Genomic DNA, 19905 nt, shown 5'->3' on the forward strand with positions numbered 1-19905 from the left:
AAAGGGAAGTCCTCTACTTGATTTGCGTACTCTTAAGCGGCTACAAATGATCCAGTGTACAATTGCTGACAATAAATATTGCTGGAATCGTTGGGCCACCAACATTGGATACTTGATCTTGCCCCGCCCCGAAGGCCATTCACTTCCTGTCGGCCCTACTACTGCTACATTTCACATCACAGCCGACCCTGATGTAGCTAGCTACTTAATTCCTAAAAAACAAGGGAATGTAGACGATGATGGTGAGGAGCATGAGGATGACGGAGATGCTACTGGTAATGATTTTCAGATAAGGGAAGAGAGAGTAGCAGCACCAATCACTTAGCAACAACGAGTTGAATCTCGTTTGGCTATGAATGAAGATAAATTAGAGGAGTTAGGAGATGATGTCGAAGAGGTCTTGTTACTTTGTCGAAGCCTGCATACTTTCATTGCTGGTGGTATGCAACCAGGTACTTATAAACCACCGCAAGCTCTTGCTAAACTGAGTAGGAAGAGGAGTGCCCGAGATGTTCGGGGCGCTCACTTGTCCACCCGGACGGCGAGTCCTCTGAACCATGATTTGGTATGTGTCTGTTTTCCCCTTTATGTATTTGTGTCCTAGTAACATTGAGGACAATGTTTCGTTAAGCATGGGGGAGAGTAGATTACATCTTTTGTACATGTATTGTATTCCGTTCATTACAGTAAGTTCTATTAAAAAAAAAAAAGAAAAAGGCAAAAAAAAGGAAATCCCCGCTAGGTTGAAAACCCGAAAAGGGCGACCTAGCTAAAAATTGGGGGGCCTAGCTAGAATGAAAACCCACAAGGATGGGCATTCTAGGCAAAAAGAGGCTAAATGTGAGAAAAGTGAGATGAAAAAGCCATAAAGAAAAAAAAAATATGAGAGAAAAAAAAAAGAAAGAGCCGCAAAAAGAAATAAAAGGGCCATAATATCCCGTACTATGGGCAAAGAGTAGTGAGTAATTATTTTTTCTAGAGTTCGGTTGAACTTTAATATGAATTAATCAGCGCAATTTCTAGTTATGCCTTGTTGAATTATCAAATTCGATTTGTCAATGTTATGCTTAATTGTTGATTTTGTTAGATTGAATGCATATAATTGATTCTAGGGTTAAATTGCTATGAGAATTGGGTTTTCCCTTATGAATTGATTCTAAAGTTTGTATCTTGCTTGATTGATTTTTACTCAGTTTAAACTATAACGATAGTTGAGTTTATTCTTAGAGAACTTTGATAAGTTTGGATCTTTCCCATGAAAATAGGGTTAAGTGATAATCGGGACATGTTAATATCGATTCTTAATACATCTGATTATGTTGTATAAGCCATGAGAATAGAATTTACAGCAAGTTGGGTAGACTTTTTATATCGTGAAAACGGAATAATTAGTAATAGGTTCAATAGGATATTAGTCTCATCGGAAATGATAATTTGACAAGGTATGCAGTTCGTTCATGGTTAGGCGTTGATTGATTCATGTTAATGGTGATACCATTGCTCTAGAACCTTTCTTTTATTGTTTATCACATTTAAGATTTTATAGCATTCAGTATTAAATTTGTTAGATTAGTTATTCAATTAGACAATTCTTATTCGACGTAGATGACTTATAGTCGGAAATTAACAAGTAATTAATTAATCACCTCCCTGAGATCGACCCGTATGCTACAATACCCGTACGCTTGCGGTACTTTAAAATAAAATGTAACATCTGCTAAATTATTTGCTCACCGACATAGTTTATCTCACATGCTAGGATTAATTTGTGGATGTTGCATTGCATGCATATAATCGACAACATATCAACTATGAACAATTTCTCTAATCATTAGTAGAGGTCGCTATCGAGGCGGGCGGGATTAGGTGTTCAATAAAAGGACTTCCTAATACGTACACTCACCCCTTACTCCAGATCTTTGTGAACATCCGTGTTCATTGGCATCCACGAGAGTCATTCTAGTCATAGAGTGCTAAGGCTAACGAGTTCTTAGTGTTCATGTCACTACTTTGTGTCTTGACATGACACGAGATATTCAAACGGTTTCCAATTTTCCACAATAAATTGGTGGCGACTCCACAAATGCAAACGCTTGTCCCAAGCGCCCCCGTGGCCCCATGTCCATGAAGGAAAAGTAGATCTATATACTTACATATTCATATATGATTTAATTTAATTTGTCATAAAATTAAATATGGATTTTATGCATGCAAACAAAAGAGCAAAATAGAGGAGAAATCATGTTCTTACATTGGATGAGTCGGTTTTATGGGCACAAAAGAAATCTCCTTTTCTTTTGTTCTTGAGCTTTCCTTTAGTGGAAGAACCAAGATCCAAGTATAGGACCTCTCCCTAAGCTTAATACCCAAAGCTTTCTCTTAATTAAAATTAATATTATAGGAACTAGTACAATATTAATTTGAAGAAAATTGAACCAAAATATTATGTAACACTTTGAATATTTCGGTTTATTAGAGAGAAGAAGAGGAGAATTATTTTTCTCTCTAGAATTATATTTTGGATGAGTGATAGAATGAATTAGTAATCTACAACCTTTTGTATATTATTAGGTTAATTAGATTAAAAACCATAATGGTTTTCTCTCTTAAAAACCGGGTGGAAGGGGGCTTTTTGGGTGAGCCAATGCATGCAATTGTTGCTCTTAACAATGTTAATAGGGTTGCATGACTAGACAATTAGGTAATCATTGTGTTTACTAATAAATTAATCAACACAATATTAACCTAATACCCCCTTTATTTTCGGTACAATCATAATATGTAGTCCATATTATTTTTGTCAATTTCTCAATATGTAACATGTCACATGTAACATAAATTTGTTATGTATTTTTAACATATTAAAAATCAATGTATTATTAAAATACGTCACATACAAAATTGACTTGGTAATTTCATAATTACTTGTACCAAAATGTTTTTCCATTTATAAATCACAACTGATTGTATTTATAAAAATTCATTCAATTTCAATTGTTTCTTTAAACAATAATTTCATCCGAGTAATGATGCAATTCGATTACTCAGACCGTATCCCATTTAATCACATTTCAATTTGATACGTAAATTTTACTTCCAAAATCGTCCGTCAATTTTCAAGTAATTTAATTAACTCGTAACATTATACGATTAATTAAATAATCAATTAAGAGTGTTGCCCTATAGGTATGACCTAGGGGGTCAACTGATCACCACCGTCGCACGATGAATGTCAAACTCTAGTCACCAATCATTACCGATATATATTGACCAGTTGACAAAGAACAATATTACTTCCCAATTGTATTCTTTATAATGAGATTTAAACATGTGATCATCATGATCAACAGTCGTGATCGCATTATTGTCGGAGGACACATATTCCAACAATCTCCCACTTGTCCTCGACAAGTGTGCGTCACCAATTCTCTTGTCCTATTACTATCTCCCACTCAATGCAAGGTGTCTTTCAGGTCGTACTTGCAAGTGATCATATCGAGAGTGATTTCCTCGATCCGAGAATAACCGATTGACCGGACTTATCTATCATAGATACTTTCCGAGCGTGGCCACGCATTTCCAGTTCATTACTCCTCGAGTGGCCCTGAGATATTGTTATAACCCTGACTAGGGGTGGACAATTCCTATCGCACTCATTCCCTTCGACTAGCCACAGCTATCATAACCCAAAATATGCCCATTTTTCCCCATTTACGAAGGTCGTAGTAACACAAATCAAAGTTAATCTGAAACTGTGCCATCTTAGGCGAATAGTCTTTAGTCAAAAGAATCGACTCATTTGAATACTATAGCAGCTCTCGCCACGACCAGGCTATACAAATTTGCCAGAACTCTATAAGCGGTCATTAGGCCCGACAAAAAGTTCCTAACAGTCTGCCTATGTAATCGACTAGTCATCTCACATGACTTTATGGCACTTGAACTTGCCATCAATCGCATCACACTCTAGTCACTTCGAGACGTCACCTCATATAAGTAACTATGGGCAAATACAATGTTAATCCGTGTTCACTTTAACGGGGTTCAATTGTCTCCACAACCCGTTTGGATATAACAATGTACAAGGTGAGTTAATAATAACTCAAACGACAAATGTCGACATCACACTCGGGTAGTCAATATCATATTACAACCTTGTGATGTATATCGTAAGTGTAAACACTTATTAATTGCAATAGAGTTTTAACATGCCATGTGTCCATATGTTCAAACTTCTTAAACTTGCAATTTCCTTTGCATTCATGTACTCTCTCATAGCATGAATCTTACCAAGTACACATCAAGGTTCCCGACCTTGGTTTTGGTTCTTTAACTTGAAAGAACTTTCTTATCAATTATCTCATAACGAACGAATTTGTGATGAATGATATAACTTGTACTGATCAAGTACTCCATCCACACACAATGCACTAGGTATATGTTTTGTAGAGTCTTGTAACAATTTGTCAAGATTATTAGCCTAGCACTTCTCACAAGTCCTAGCTTAACTAGGAAAGATTAGTTTTGAATAACCTCTTATTCAACTAAGCATCTTTCCAAAACTTCTTATTTCTCTTTCTAGACTTGAAAGATTTGGGATTCTCATAAATCCTTATATGTGTTCGGATTTTCTATAATATGTGCAACCTCTTGACACACAATAGAGCCACTACTACAAAACTCGTTATGGACATCAGTCGATGGACATCGGATTATCTGGAAAACCGATGTACATAACATGCACATCGGTTGTTTGCAAAAACCTGATGTGCATATAATTATATGTACATCGGTTGCGTTAAAAAACACATGTCCATTATTTCTGATTTTAAAGGACATGTGATATTTAATAAAATCCATGTCTATATAAAAGTCATGGACATGGGACATTGCATTTAACCGATGTGCATCTAAAGTGAAAATTATAGGCAGCAAAAATATTTACCTCACCGCCATCACTTATAATTTGGACTACATACATTCTTTCCCAAATCCTCTCCCTCACTCTCACTCCCAAACCCTAACCCCCAAAACCCCGTACTCACTCTCCCTCCCTCCGGCTACCAACCCCGTCCTTAACCCCATACTCCCTCCTCGGCCTTAAACTCACCTTCCGTACTCTTTCTTTCTCTCCCTCACTAGTAGATAAAGTAGAATAGAACACTCCCTGCATCTCTAAACACGGCCTATTAGCAGAACACTCCCTGCATCTCTAAATCAAACTTCACACGCCCATTTTTGATATCACCTTGACATCTATTTCCGTACATCCTCTTCTATTAATCAATCTCACACAAATTTCTTCCTTAAACCTTTCATTTCTACTTTCAGATTCCTCTTCTTCCTCCGTCTAATTTACCCCCAATTTCTCTTTGTTTTTGGTATTTTAAAACAATCTTATCACGATTCATGTTTTCTAGGGTTTTAATGATGTGGAAGCAGTGGAACTGACCAACCCGATGGTGGTGTAACCTTTGGTGCCGCCAGGTTCTGCGATCTCTTCACTTTATTTGCGATTTTTTGCAGTTTGACGGTGAAATTCGAGCAGCAAAGGAAATTGGAATTGATATTTCTCGATTGTTCCAATTGCTTATGATTTCTGATCCGCAAAGGTAATTGCTTTTCTGATTTCTATCAAATTATGTTAGTTTTGTTTGATTTTTTACTTTTAGGGTTTATGTTAAACGCATTGTTATTTATAGACTGATCTCTTATGTTAGGTTGCTTGAAAGGCTTTGTATTTGTAGTGGGATTGGAATTATTGCTTTGTTGCTGCCACCCCAAACAGATTTGGGACTTTCAAGTACAATTTTTATCTAGCTTTTCGATTTGGCCACACATCTGATGCATACTCTCCTTTGCTGTATCTAGCCTCACTTTTTTATTAGAATCGCTTATCCATTGATGATAGATAACAATAACTTAGCAAATTATAGAATATGAGGCTGTGTCTTCAATTTTGACACTCTTATTAGCTACTTTGTACAAGTATATAATATTGTTCAATGACGAATAATTTTTTATTTCTGTTAAGTTTTCACATTGAGATTCAGCCTCGTTGTTCTTGTTTCTTTTATGAAACAAACTATCACTCTCATTACCTTATTGGTACAGAGTACATGATTTGGGTATTTGACCCTTAGTAAACAATATTTGTATAGTTTATAAGACAATTTTATTTTCTAAAAGTTGAGTGCTATTACAGTTGTTATATTTCTTCACATTTTATGTATGTCTTTTTGAAGATTCTGGGGTGTATGTTGTGTATCCGTACTTGTTTGATGCATTCGTTTCATGTCTTACTGATTGACAAGTTTCAAAATATAAATGTTTTCAAGTGGCTGATTTTATTCATATTTTAAGTCAATTTTAATACAAACTTGCAAGTGATCGCTTTGGAATTCTAGCTAAAGTGGTTTTGGGTTGAGATGAAACATGCATAAGTTATTAAGTTACTCTGATTCTATCAAGGATCAATAAGAATAGGGATCGTGTAGCTAAAGTTTGTATTTTCATAGCTTGGCTTAATATGAATTTGCCAATGCTACAGTAGTTTCATACTTTCATATAGTAGATCTCGTAGAATTAGACGTTCCATTAAGAGATTATATTATCTATATGATTCTGTCCTTTTCCGTGACTTATGATTATTGCGAGATATGCTAATATGAACGCTTTCTTGTTGCAGTGACAGTTTTTTGTAGAACCAACCATTCCGATAATGGTAACTAATTATCAAAATTGGGTTATTGAGCTACTGAAAGAGTATCCTCCAGCATATCCATGGATCTCGTGCACTTCAGAACTAGGTACCGTCAATATTATCCTCTGAATTACTGGCCGTGTTAGGGTCTTCATGATTGTAGAATTAGGTTCATTTCGAACTTGTCTTGGTCAATGAGCATTAGGGACCAAGTTATGATGCTAGACTTAGAAATAGATGGCGATAATAAACACTTGATTGTGAATGAGTTAATCAGCAAGCTAACATTTGCTAGACGTAGCAAATAGATGACGATAATAAACACTTGATAGTGAGTGAGTTAATCGGGCCAATATTTACTACACCATGTTAATGAACTTAACATTGCTTTCCGTATCTGCAGTATTAACATACTTTAGGCTTGGTCAAGTATTGCCTTATCTCAGAGATGAAATATAGCTTGCTTGTACAGTTTGTTATACATCACAGTCGTTGATTTTGAATGCATATTAGTTTTGTGCACTTTGAGAGCGAATTCAGTCTGTCATAAGGTTTATAAATTTTGTTGGGATATAGGTCATTTCTGTTGTTTTTCTTATGTTGTGAATGTTTAGGTGTGGGATGATGCTGCTGGAGCTAATTTTTGGGAAAATGCATCTGTTTATGAACCTTCAGGAAAAACCCTTGTCGGTATGGCAGAAGTTGAAGCGGTCATACAGGAAATGTTCCAAGCTCCTCACATTCAGGTGAGTGTATTGCTAGTAGTTGTGATACTTAAAATACAGTAATGTATGTGTCTCGTTAGTTATATAGGATCTTCTATGTTGATATTTTATTTTCTCGTTAACTTTGTTGTGTTGAACCAGATTCTCTTGGTAATATGCCCAATGGGAGATGAGCAAATCTGAGGCTGCCAAGTAGTCTCGTCTCTTCGGCCTTTTTTTTTAAACAATTAGTCAGTTTACATATCGGTTTATATTTTTGTATAGGTTAGTCGTTTAGTAAATTTGACACATTATGTAGATGAAATTTTTTTGTAATTGGCTTTGGATAACCGATTGATTTTATACAAATATTTTTGTTGATTATGGAATAATTTTGCATTGTCATCATGTGTACGACTAATATGGGCAACAACGTAATATTTTTTTTTTATAAAAAATAATAATTATAGACATCGGATTTTTGCAAAAAAATGATGTCCATTGATCAAATAGACATCGGTTTTCCTAAAAATCCGATGTCCATTGATCAAATAAACATCGGTTTTCCTAAAAATCCGATGTCCATTGATCAAATAGACATCGGTTTTCCTAAAAATCCGATGTGCAAATTTTAATGGACATCGGTTTAAAATCCGATGTCCATTAATCCACAATGGACATCACCAAACTCTACATCGGTTGTGTATCCGATGTCCATATAGCGAAAAGTCCGATGTCCATCACAAGTTTTGTAGTAGTGAGAATTCCGTCAAACACTGAAATCGCTCATCGGATTCCACTCGAGAATTCATGACATTTCTATTATGGCTTACCAATCAATCATCATGCTCTCATGCATATGATTCATAATTGGACATGTACATGATCATTCTAATGGCGGAAACATTAGTTACTAATAATCCTGAGATCAACTGTTCATAGATTCAATGAACGACCATGACTGCTAATGATAATTCCATTTTCATCTACATGAATAACCTATGTGAATGTTGATACGATGTGTATCTCTTAATACTAATCCAACATCCCTTGATGTAATTGGATTCATCATAGTCCATTTTCATCCAAAATTGAAAACTCAAATGCTTCTTTATGAAAGAAGGTATTAGCTCGTCATTCTTTAATGAGTGATGAGTTGTAAACATTCAAAGGATGATAGCTCCCACTAAATTCCATGTCTTCACATGAGAATTTCCTAACTCCCACTCAATTTCACACATTTCGAAATTGACTTCTCAATCGAAACTTTATCAAGAATTGAAATATAAATTGTATTGCCAAGTTATTAAGATAAAACCATATATGTTCCCATCATATCCCTTCAAAATACCTATTTTGAAGTGTTCTTATCTTAACCTTACGGAAAGAGATTTTAAATCTCCAACACCCTCATGTCATAATGATGTGTAGCAATGTCATTATTCAAATATAAACAATATCTAGAATACGTCCTTCGCAAATACCCTTTTGGAAGGAGGTTTAACCATTTCATAGTGAGGTTAAGCAATGACATTTGCGTGGTTAAAACTTTGGCCATTGAAGATATCGGTATATAATCTTTGCAACTCGTTCATAACTAGTATGTTACTATGATTCATTTAGGCTCTTAAGTAAATCTCAAGGTTGAAACTATAGGTCAAAATTTATCATATAGAACTTAGTCAAAAACTTGTTAAGACTTTACATTAGTCATTTTTCTTCCAAAACTTTCTTTTGGTGTCCTCACGTAGTTATCTCAAGAATATGTTCTTTCGATTACTTCATTTGGTCTCTTTAGTCATATAGAACTTACTTGAGACCATAGATCCCATCTATTCGGTATACAATTGTGAATAGATATACCTTTATTCAAATCATTCTCTCTTGCGTAGATCTTTATTTACACAAGTACACAATTTTATCTTGCCTTGTGTGTTGTGTCCTCATTTTCTCCCACTCTATCTTTATAATAAATACACTATAGATTCAAAGATAGCATATGAGACACAAATAATGATGTTGAAGTATAAGGAGAACTACCTCATAGGTTGACTAATAGTTTTAGATTTCATATGTGTACTTGGTGATTGACATTCCTTTAAGAGAGTTCATAGACTCAAAATCGCTTTATAAATGATCATACACAAGCCTTAAGCATGTGGACATATAATGAAACCCGTCATTATATTTGTCTATTAGATCACTTTAAGCGAATAATCTTATGTTTCAAAGTGCAAGCATTTAAAGATGAATTTTAGAACATAAAAGGATAAATGATAAAACGGGTGACTTGGGTTGCAAACCAAGTCACTATTATCCAAAATGCAACCCATTATCCAAAATACTTTTCCATGTCGAACACGGAAACCTAAAGTTCTAAAATTCAAAACATAATTTAAAATAAGACAATGAAAAGCAAAGCTCCATGAAAGCTATCCCTAGCTTCTTGATGGTTTCTCATGCTTGCTTTTCCTTTCCCTTGTCTTTGCTTGGTGGAGGCCCTATTTACAATAAAAAGGGAGATACATTATCACAACTTTGCATCATAATACCATAGTTGAATTAGAAACATAAAAGAAGGATAGTCATTTACCTACTGGAGTGATCTTTCCAGCCTTAATATCACCAAGGTATTTGGAACAATTTCTTTTCCAATGTCCCATACCATTACAATAATGGCATTTATCAAGAGGACCCTTCTTGATCTTTGAGGTGCTACCTTCACAAGTCTTAGCTTTGGTGAATGTGGGAGCTTGCTTCTTGCCCTTTCTCCCATTCTTCTTGAACTTCCCCTTACTCTTGGTGCTTATGTTAAGCACATCCTTGGGAGGGTTCACATTTAACCCCATGTCCCTCTCGGCTTGCACAAGTAACTTGTGCAACTCCTCAAGAGACACATCCTTGTCCTGCATGTTAAAATTCACTCGGAATTGAACATACGCTTTCACTTTAGACAAGGAATGTAGAATCCTATCTACAATGAGTTCTTTGGGGATTTCAACCTTTTGAATTTTCAAGGTCTCAACAAGCTCCATAAGTTTGAGCACATGAGGGCTAACCTTTTGGCCCTCTTTGAAGTCGGGATCAAAGAATGTCGCGGCCGCCTCATATTGGACGATCCGCGGAGCTTGTGAAAACATGGTCACAAGTTTGGAGTAAATCTCATTAGCATTGCCCATTTTAAAGGCCCTCCTTTGGAGGTCCGCCTCCATCGCAAATATTAAGACATTTTTCATTGCGGCGGACTCCTTTTGGTAAGCCTCATATGCTTCCCTACTAGCGGCGGTGGACCTAGTAGTAGGTTCGGGTGGAGAGGCCTGGGTAAGGTAACGAAGCTTGTCGTCACCTTCGGCGGCTAATTTGAGTTGGGCATCCCAATCGGAGAAATTTGACCCATTCTTTTCAAGTTTACATCGATCCATAAAGGATCGGAGCCATGATGAACTAGCGAGAGGTGTGGCGTTTGAAGTTGGTGTTGGTGTTGCCATTTGTTATAAAAAAGAAGTGGTCTACAAAACAAAATATAAGGAGTAAAACAAATGTCGTTTTAATAATAATACTCGTAAAAATGTATGATTTAAACAAGTTTTATGCATTTTTCTAGTGACCTCTACCCAACTAGAATAAATGATTCCAAGACCCAAATTCATATCAACTTAGGCACGGGATAGCCGATGCAACCCTTATTAATATAACTCGGTGGATTAACGTTTAATCGATTCTACTTTTAGAACTCTTGGTCGATAAAATTACTCTAATATTTATCTATAGCCCGGAACACATGCGACTACGGTCACGAATACTTCCGTTGAGGTCAACCCAAATTTCGAATAAATGTGTCCATGATCCAAATTCACATTAATTTGGGCACGCGATGGCCGATGAAACCCTCATCAACACGAATTCGGTGGATAGACATTCATCACCCACTTCCCCTACGTAACAAGGTTTGTACCCCGGGATGGCCGAGTCCACTCCCTCGCGAAATAGGTTTTCATGGTTTCTACTATTTGGTAAGGCTATGTCTCAATTAATTGTTTTAGCGAGAGGTCATGTCAATTTATTATCTATCACGTTTTAAGTGAACTAAAGCGGTGAACTACGATAATTTTAATTGACACGGTCGAAAAACTCGATAAAATAAGAATGCATGTTTTAGTTATGGCGATTTAGCGATGCATGCGACATAAAATAAAATGCAAGCATAAAAATAAATAAATCCTAGTATGCCCTTTCCTAAAATAGAAAAAAAAAACTATTTAACTATTACATATTCGGAAACCAACTCCATTGGTCCCTTGAACTTCGGTTGTGGCAGGCATCTCGAGGTAACACCGTCTTTATGTATCGCCATTCTTGAAGAAATCCGTCTTTGGGAACTCCGGAATGAATAAAATTACATAATAAATTACATAATTTCCTATTATACATTTGTAACTAAAATAAATCAAATCTATTAAATTACAAAACGGTGATACGAGATCACAATAAAATTACAACCGAATCGATATTCCCATACATTTCGGGAAATACCAATTAAAAATCTAAGGCCATACTAAGTATAATTACATAATTCAAAAATTACATAAATTAAAATTATGACAATCATAAAGAAAATGCAGCATTATAATATGTATGAACATGCCCAATTTTATGTTAAATCGCCTTTAATTAGCCAATATCGTATATTACTTGGTTTTTACAGATTTGCGTGATTTCAACATTTTACAATCACAAAAATTACATAAATTCATATTTATGCATAAGTTAATTACCCTAACCTCTTAGGACTCAAAATTTAGTCTTCACTAATTATTTGACCATAATTAACTCATTTTTATAAAATTGTTCATTAATGGACTAAAAATTACAAAAATAAGCTATAAACTTCAAATAAATCACAAAATTTCAAATAAATTTAAAATTTGAAATTTAAACTCATGAACATTCTGGAAAAATACCATGACACTCATAATTTTCAAAATCTTAGGTTAAAAATTTCGAAATTTTTCCGGAAAAACAATGTTGCGGTTTATCGGTTTTAACTAAAATAATCATAAAAATATGGAAAAATTATATTCATTAACTTTTCAATTTTAGATCTGAAAAGGATAATAAAAAGCAACATTAGACGTTTTTCCTAAGTCATAGATTATGTTTTATTAATTTTTCACTAATAATGTCACTATTTATGCTATTTTTCTCCAAAAATCCAAAAATCATGCAAAAATACTTCTTTATATCCAATTATTTTACACACATCTTGTAAAATTGCATGTGACAACATATTAATTTTCTATGACCAGATTCGAAATTTAACTCATATTAACCTATTTTTCACCTAAATCCGAATTTAATAATGAAAAAACCATTTTTCGAGCATAACAATTCCAAAAATTATGAAAATTTACAGGTTATCTCAAAATACTATATTTGACAACATATCCAAAAATCAATGGAAAATTCGAAGTATAGCTAATTTTAGACCGAAAATGACATTTTTACTCATAAAATCATATTTAAATGCCATTATTGTATAATATGAACAATAAAAATCCGTAAAATTAACCAAAATATCCTAAAACATTTTAGGACCAGAAATATTAACATGTATGAATTAATTTCGTGCTATATCATAATAACACAAATTTTACAAGTTTTATATGTTAATCTTTATAACTCGGAAAAACTTTTAACCGATTTGCATGCAAACAACCATGGCTCTGATACCGATTGAAGGAAAAGTAGATCTATATACTTAAATATTCATATATGATTTAATTTAATTTGTCATAAAATTAAATATGGATTTTATGCATGCAAACAAAAGAGCAAAATAGAGGAGAAATCATGTTCTTACATTGGATGAGTCGGTTTTATGGGCACAAAAGAAATCTCCTTTTCTTTTGTTCTTGAGCTTTCCTTTAGTGGAAGAACCGAGATCTAAGTATAGGACCTCTCCCTAAGCTTAATACCCAAAGCTTTCTCTTAATTAAAATTAATATTATAGGAACTAGTACAATATTAATTTGAAGAAAATTGAACCAAAATATTATGTAACACTTTGAATATTTCGGTTTTGTAGAGAGAAGAAGAGGAGAATTATTTTTCTCTCTAGAATTATATTTTGGATGAGTGATTGAATGAATTAGTAATCTACAACCTTTTGTATATTATTAGGTTAATTAGATTAAAAACCATAATGGTTTTCTCTCTTAAAAACCGGGTGGAAGGGGGCTTTTTGGGTGAGCCAATGCATGCAATTGTTGCTCTTAACAATGTTAATAGGGTTGCATGGCTAGACAATTAGGTAATCATTGTGTTTACTAATAAATTAATCAACACAATATTAACCTAATAACCCCTTTATTTTCGGTACAATGATAATATGGAGTCCATATTATTTTTGTCAATTTCACAATATGTAACATGTCACATGTAACATAAATTTGTTATGTATTTTTAACATATTAAAAATCAACGTATTATTAAAATACGTCACATACAAAATTAACTTGGTAATTTCATAATTACTTGTACCAAAATGTTTTTCCATTTATAAATCACAACTGATTGTATTTATAAAAATTCATTCAATTTCAATTGTTTCTTTAAACAATAATTTCATCCGAGTAATGATACAATTCGATTACTCAGACCGTATCCCATTTAATCACATTTCAATTTGATACGTAAATTTTACTTCCAAAATCGTCCTCAATTTTCAAGTAATTTAATTAACTCGTAACATTATACGATTAATTAAATAATCAATTAAGAGTGTTGCCCTATAGGTATGACCTAGGGGTCAATCGATCACCACATCGCCGCACGACGCAATGTCAAACTCTAGTCACCAATCATTACCGATATATGTTGACCAGTTGACAGTAACAATATTACTTCCCAATTGTATTCTTTATAATGAGATTTAAACATGTGATCATCATGATCAACAGTCGTGTTCGCATTATTGTCGAAGGACACATATTCCAACAGTCCACAGTTTGACGACTCCGCTGGGAAGTAATACACTTACGTGTTGCCAAGGGTGAAACTTGAACAAGGTTAGGGAATAGTTTATATGAGACAGTTGTCGGTTTTCATTAGTCGATCTTCTTAGATTGTTTTATTCGGCCTTCCTAGGCCCAACCCAACCCATTTGACTAATCGTCCCGTTTGGACGGTCCAAATACTTATCTGGGCCTAAGGATGGATAGCGATTGACGTCTACCATACCATGATGCTTACTCAAGTTTGTATCAAGGGCTTTCACTACTCAAGGGAATGGACTAGGAACCGGCCTTACTCTTGTTTGGCGCGGACCTCTTCACAGACCCGGGTTTGATTGCACGGTATGGCAACCCACCCTTTTAAGCCAAAACCTTTCTAAATGCACTCAACATACCGTTATAATGCCTATATAAATGCTTGTATCATATGTGATCACCATTTTCTTTTAAACGAAACCATGACGAATTTTTTAAAATAAAAATAAAAACCTTTTAAGAATGTAAATCTTTTTAAAAAATGGCCTAAAATAGCGCAAAATAAGCCAAAACTCTGTCCAAATGTCAAGTCAAACTTTGGGCCTCAAACCCATTTCAAAAAAAAAAAAACAAAAACCAAAAGAAATAAACGTAAAAAAGTCCAAAAAATTAAAACATTTTAAATTGAAAATATTTTCAAACCATGTAAATGTAGACATGTAAATTCAATTGGGCGAAGTTAGAGTCAAAATCCAAACCGACCATGTCCTAGTCGGAACTCTGTCGAGTAATAAACCCGTCTTCCTTTACATTTTGGGGTCTTTTTAAATTCGAGTCAAGTCCTAAGGCGTCACGCCGTCACTTTGGACCCCCTAACCCCAATTCATTTAGGATCTAAACATTTCCACACCTTGACTCACACACTTAAGGCTAACACGTCGAGTCATTCCAAAATCCGTCTCTCGAATGACACATTCAGGACACTCATACCCGAACCTCGAGTCAAAACACACGTTTTAGAATCACGTGTCATCAATCCCGTCAATAAGGTCAATCATATAAGGGTCACTCCGTCAAAGTCAACACTCGAGTGTGAATTTAAAGTCAAGCACCGTGAATTCAAACCCAAGAAGTCGCTCACGACATTTCCTAAGTTCGCAAGTCAAGTCTAGATTTGTCGTTCTATCCTCGTGATTACTTATCCCTTCCTGCGTTTGTTGCTTATTGCCTTAGTATGCCTGATCCCATGTCGAATTGAGTTGTAATGCGCGTCGTTTCTGTCAAGTAAGAATCGAGCAAGTTCCGTCAGTTAGCAAAGTCACGAAGCAGCTCAAGCCACAATCACCGTGTCTATCCAAGACGTTTATGCCATGGTCCTACAAGTTCAAGCTACAGTGGAAAATTTAAGCATTTGCGTCCTCACCCTTGAAAATGGGAGGGTGGAAAAGAACACGCCACCTAGAGAAACCTCTAGTCTAGGTCATCCAAAGCTTACCTCTCGCAATAACTGTCGCCCTAAAAAGCCGAAGATAACCGAAAAGAAACCTGGGAGGCATCAAAGGATGCTTTCTGATTTAGGCATGTCTTATGCCGATGCTTTGAAGAGACTTTGTGCCCAAGGTAAGCTACATCCAATAGGTCTGACTCCGGTTCCACCTTTAGAGAAACAGGTGAACCTCTGGAAAGGCAACAAATATTGCCTATATCACCAAGGTAGAGGCCATGATATTGAAGAGTGTTTTCTCTTGAAACACACCATCCAAGATATGATCGAAGAGGGCAAGCTTCCAGTGCCACCTTCTGTCGAGTGATCCAAGAAGATCAACCCTCCTGGGTCTAGCAGCACTAAACATGATGTAGAACCATCCCTAGATTGTTCTCATCTCCTCGATCCTCGTGATGACGAAGAAATCAATGTCCTCGAAGACGATGATATCCAAAGGGGAATGATCATGATTTACATTGCCTTCAATAATAAATTTTCCAAGTTAGAGGGAGCCCTTGGTAACCTAAACTCTCGGCTTTCCAACATAGAGAATCAGTTTGCTGAAATGGCTAAGAAGCTTGAGATGAAAAGTGTCTAGACAAACCCTCAACCTAACAATCCTAAAGCAACAAGCGAGCAATCTATTCCTAGTTATTCTTATCCAGGAATCAAAATCAGTAAAGGCAACCTCATGAAGCCTTCGTCAAAGAAACCTAATAACCCTTCCAGGCTATTCACAAGTCTAGGCATACCTTATGCCCTAGCCTTGAACAAATTATCCTCTCTAGGTCTTCTTCAACGTATAGGATCTACGCCTGACCCAAAGAAGAAGTCTAAGTTATGGGATGAGAATGCCTACTGTAAGTATCATAGAGGGAAAGGACATGATACAGAGAAATGTTTCAAATTAAAATATGTCATTCAGGATATGATCGAAAGCGGGAAGTTGTCTATCTCAAACTTTTGCCCACAAGGCAGCTTAGACAATCCTCATGGATATACCATTTATCAAGAAACTCTTCTTGATTGTTATCCTTCCAGTGTTTCCAATGATGAGGATGAGGTGCTCAAATGGGTGAATGCTCAAAGCCAGATGCAGAAGCCAGTTGATGGAAAAGAAAATGTTTGAGCATGGGCCGATGATTACGAGTCTGGATCTAAGATGGAATCGAAGTTCAAGTCCGAGTCCTGGGCTTTCTTTCCCATAATTTTTCTAGTGTCTTTCTTTGTGTCCATTTCCATTCCGAGTGACAATCTGGGGGCTGTCCCACAAGTTACATGTAATACTCCGTATTTATGAGTCTTTGGGTACTCTATCGAGTAGGCCTTACTCTGTCGAGTAAGGGTAAGTTGCGTTTTAGAATAGTTTCTGACCTGTTGGGTACTCGATCGAGTAGCTGGGGTACTCGATCGAGTAAGGGGGTACTCGATCGAGTACCTTGGGTACTCGATCGAGTGTCCGGTTTTACGGGGAGTTTTCTCGGGTTTTGTTAATTATGCGATTAAGGTATTTAAACATATTCGTCATTGTTTTATTCACTTTTACAAAACCTAAAACCCTGTTTAAGAGAGAAAGCAGCCACTTCATCTTCCTAATCGCATTCTCGAATTCCGAGTTCGACGGTCGGTTCTTGTCGTTTTTCATGTCGTTGGATTCCTTGCGTCGAGGGTAAGCTTTTAATATAGTTTTTATAATGTTTTGTTAAGATTGGTTAAACCCTAATTTAGGAATTGGGGGTTTTGGTGTGTAGTTTGTGATGTGTAGTCTTTATGTGCTGTATGATAGGAGGAGAATTCGTAGAGGAGCCGTTTTGATACAAATTTAGATACCGTCTGCCTGTTGTGCTTTCCAGGTAGGATTTCCTACTCAGTATTAGTCCCATAATGGGATATTGGTGATGTGCTGTAGTTAGTTGTTTGATATGATGATTGTGATTGTGATTGTGATTGTGATTGGTTGTCTATGGCTCTCGAGATGCGTTCTCGGCTGAGTGGGGTCACTTGCGGGAGTGACTTCACGCCCTAGTTTCGCCCTTCGTGGAACCCGCCACGGGAGGGGATGTGCACATTAATGGGACAGGGTTATCGCTCGTACGATGAGCGGGGCTTAGGTGGGAACGGCTGCGGTCCCCCATCGGCGGGCTGGTCCGGCGGACAAGATTGAGACGATGGGAGTTGGTGGTGTGTGTGTGTGTGTGTGTGTGACAGTTCAGCTGTCTGTTTATCTTATTGTTGATATATGTATTGAATTGTGTGATTAGTACTGACCCCGTTTAAATGTTTTAAAAACTGTGGTGATCCATTCGGGGGTGGTGAGCAGTTATTGAGCAGGTGTGATATGACGCGTATGGGATAGCCGGATGAGTCATCACGTGGCGCTTAGAAGTCTTCCATTTGTGTCGACGAAGTCTAGTAGCTTTGATAGTTTAGTCAGAGACCGTATGAGAACCTTGTAATTCCTTTTATTAGTTTTGGTTTTGGAACCCGTAATCACTTAATCTATAATTACTTTAAAAGTACGTTTCTTTATTGTCTTATGATATTCGCACCGGCAACCGAGATGGTAGTATCCTTATACCTGAGTGGTCCTGGTAAGGCACTTGGAGTATGGGGGTGTTACAAATGGTATCAGAGCGACGATTTTGGAACCTGTAACTAATGAACATAATGAACATAGGGAGTCTAATAAAATGAACCTGGTGTATGTGTAATGGGAGCCCCGGCTGATGCTAGGTTTTGGGTGAGTAGGCGCCCTCACTTCAAAATCTTGGCCCCATGATACTTAAGCCAGTCACATGGTATGGGAACGTGGAGTCCGTGTGTATATGTGCGACGTGTATGTTAATTGTGCTGTATATGGTTTGTTGAAAGCATGTTGCATGATAGTTCGTTGACATGTTGGTTGGAATCGTTGGAAAAGTATATGAGAATGATGAATGATATGGTAGAAAAAGAAAGTAGTTCGTATATGATGATGTGTGATGAAGTGGATTTGTAATGTTGTTGTATTAGCAACATGGGAATAGGATTTGTAGTGTATGGGTGTGGTTTGTGTTATGAAAAGTTATGAAAATTTAAAACATGCGGGTAATACATGATTGAAAGTTGAATGTTATATGAGCATGATAGATGGTAATGTTTGGCTTTTGGTGAGTAGTAACATGAAGAATAGAGGTTCAATGATATGTGTTTTGTATAACGAATTGGATGAAAAGCATGATGGCTGTTTATAACGTGGCACTTGATAACACGAAGTAGATTATTTTGTTAATTGTATGAGGAGTCGCGCAGATTTGAATGCGTAGTTGTAATCATAATGTTGAAATAATAATGAATGCATAGTACGTTGGGGTATGTGAGATAACATGCGGGTAGTATTCACGAGTCTGCATGACTCGATCGAGTGGGTTTGATTCGATCGAGTGGGTACTTGTCGTTATTTTGACCAGAATCGTGTTTTTGGGCACTCGATCGAGTACCTCTGGCACTCGATCGAGTATGGGGTCACTCGATCGAGTAGCCGGGCTACTCGGTCGAGTAAGTCGTAGATCGAAGGTCTGTTTGGGTTCTGAAGTCGGGGCACTCGATCGAGCATGATTGGGCACTCGATCGAGTAGCCTCAACTCGATCGAGTAGGTTCTCGTACTCGATCGAGTTGGGTCCGTGCGGCAGTCATATGCGTATTTCGGGTCATATGTTTGTCTTTTGACATTCGTTGCATATGATGTTTAATTCAAAGGTGTTGTATTACTTCTTTATGCATTGTTTTACGTATGTGTTGGTCCTGAAGCGTAAGTTACCCAATCTTATGATGTAAAGAGTGGCACTATGATGAGTATGAGTCCGATGGGGAGGACATGAGTTATATGTGATTATGATAGATGGTGGAAAAAGAAAAGGAAGATTGGTATAGTTTATTGAGGCATGGCGCACGTTTTGCGAGACGGGATGAGTGATATGATTGTGTGTTGAGTAAGGTAAAAATAAGTGAATATAGGCAAGGGATGATGTGAGTATAATGAA

The 19905-nt window shown here is 36.3% G+C and overlaps 1 long non-coding RNA gene across 1 annotated transcript; it reads left to right on the top strand.

The window, feature by feature from the left end:
* Window positions 1–6624: 6624 nt before the first annotated feature.
* LOC141627453 (uncharacterized) lies at window positions 6625–7738 on the top strand. The gene is made up of 3 exons (XR_012537014.1): window positions 6625–6809; window positions 7318–7449; window positions 7570–7738. It is a non-coding gene; the product is annotated as an uncharacterized LOC141627453 (long non-coding RNA).
* Window positions 7739–19905: the final 12167 nt, after the last annotated feature.

This window comes from Silene latifolia, chromosome Y (assembly GCF_048544455.1).
Source record: "Silene latifolia isolate original U9 population chromosome Y, ASM4854445v1, whole genome shotgun sequence".
NCBI classification, from domain to species: domain Eukaryota; kingdom Viridiplantae; phylum Streptophyta; class Magnoliopsida; order Caryophyllales; family Caryophyllaceae; genus Silene; species Silene latifolia.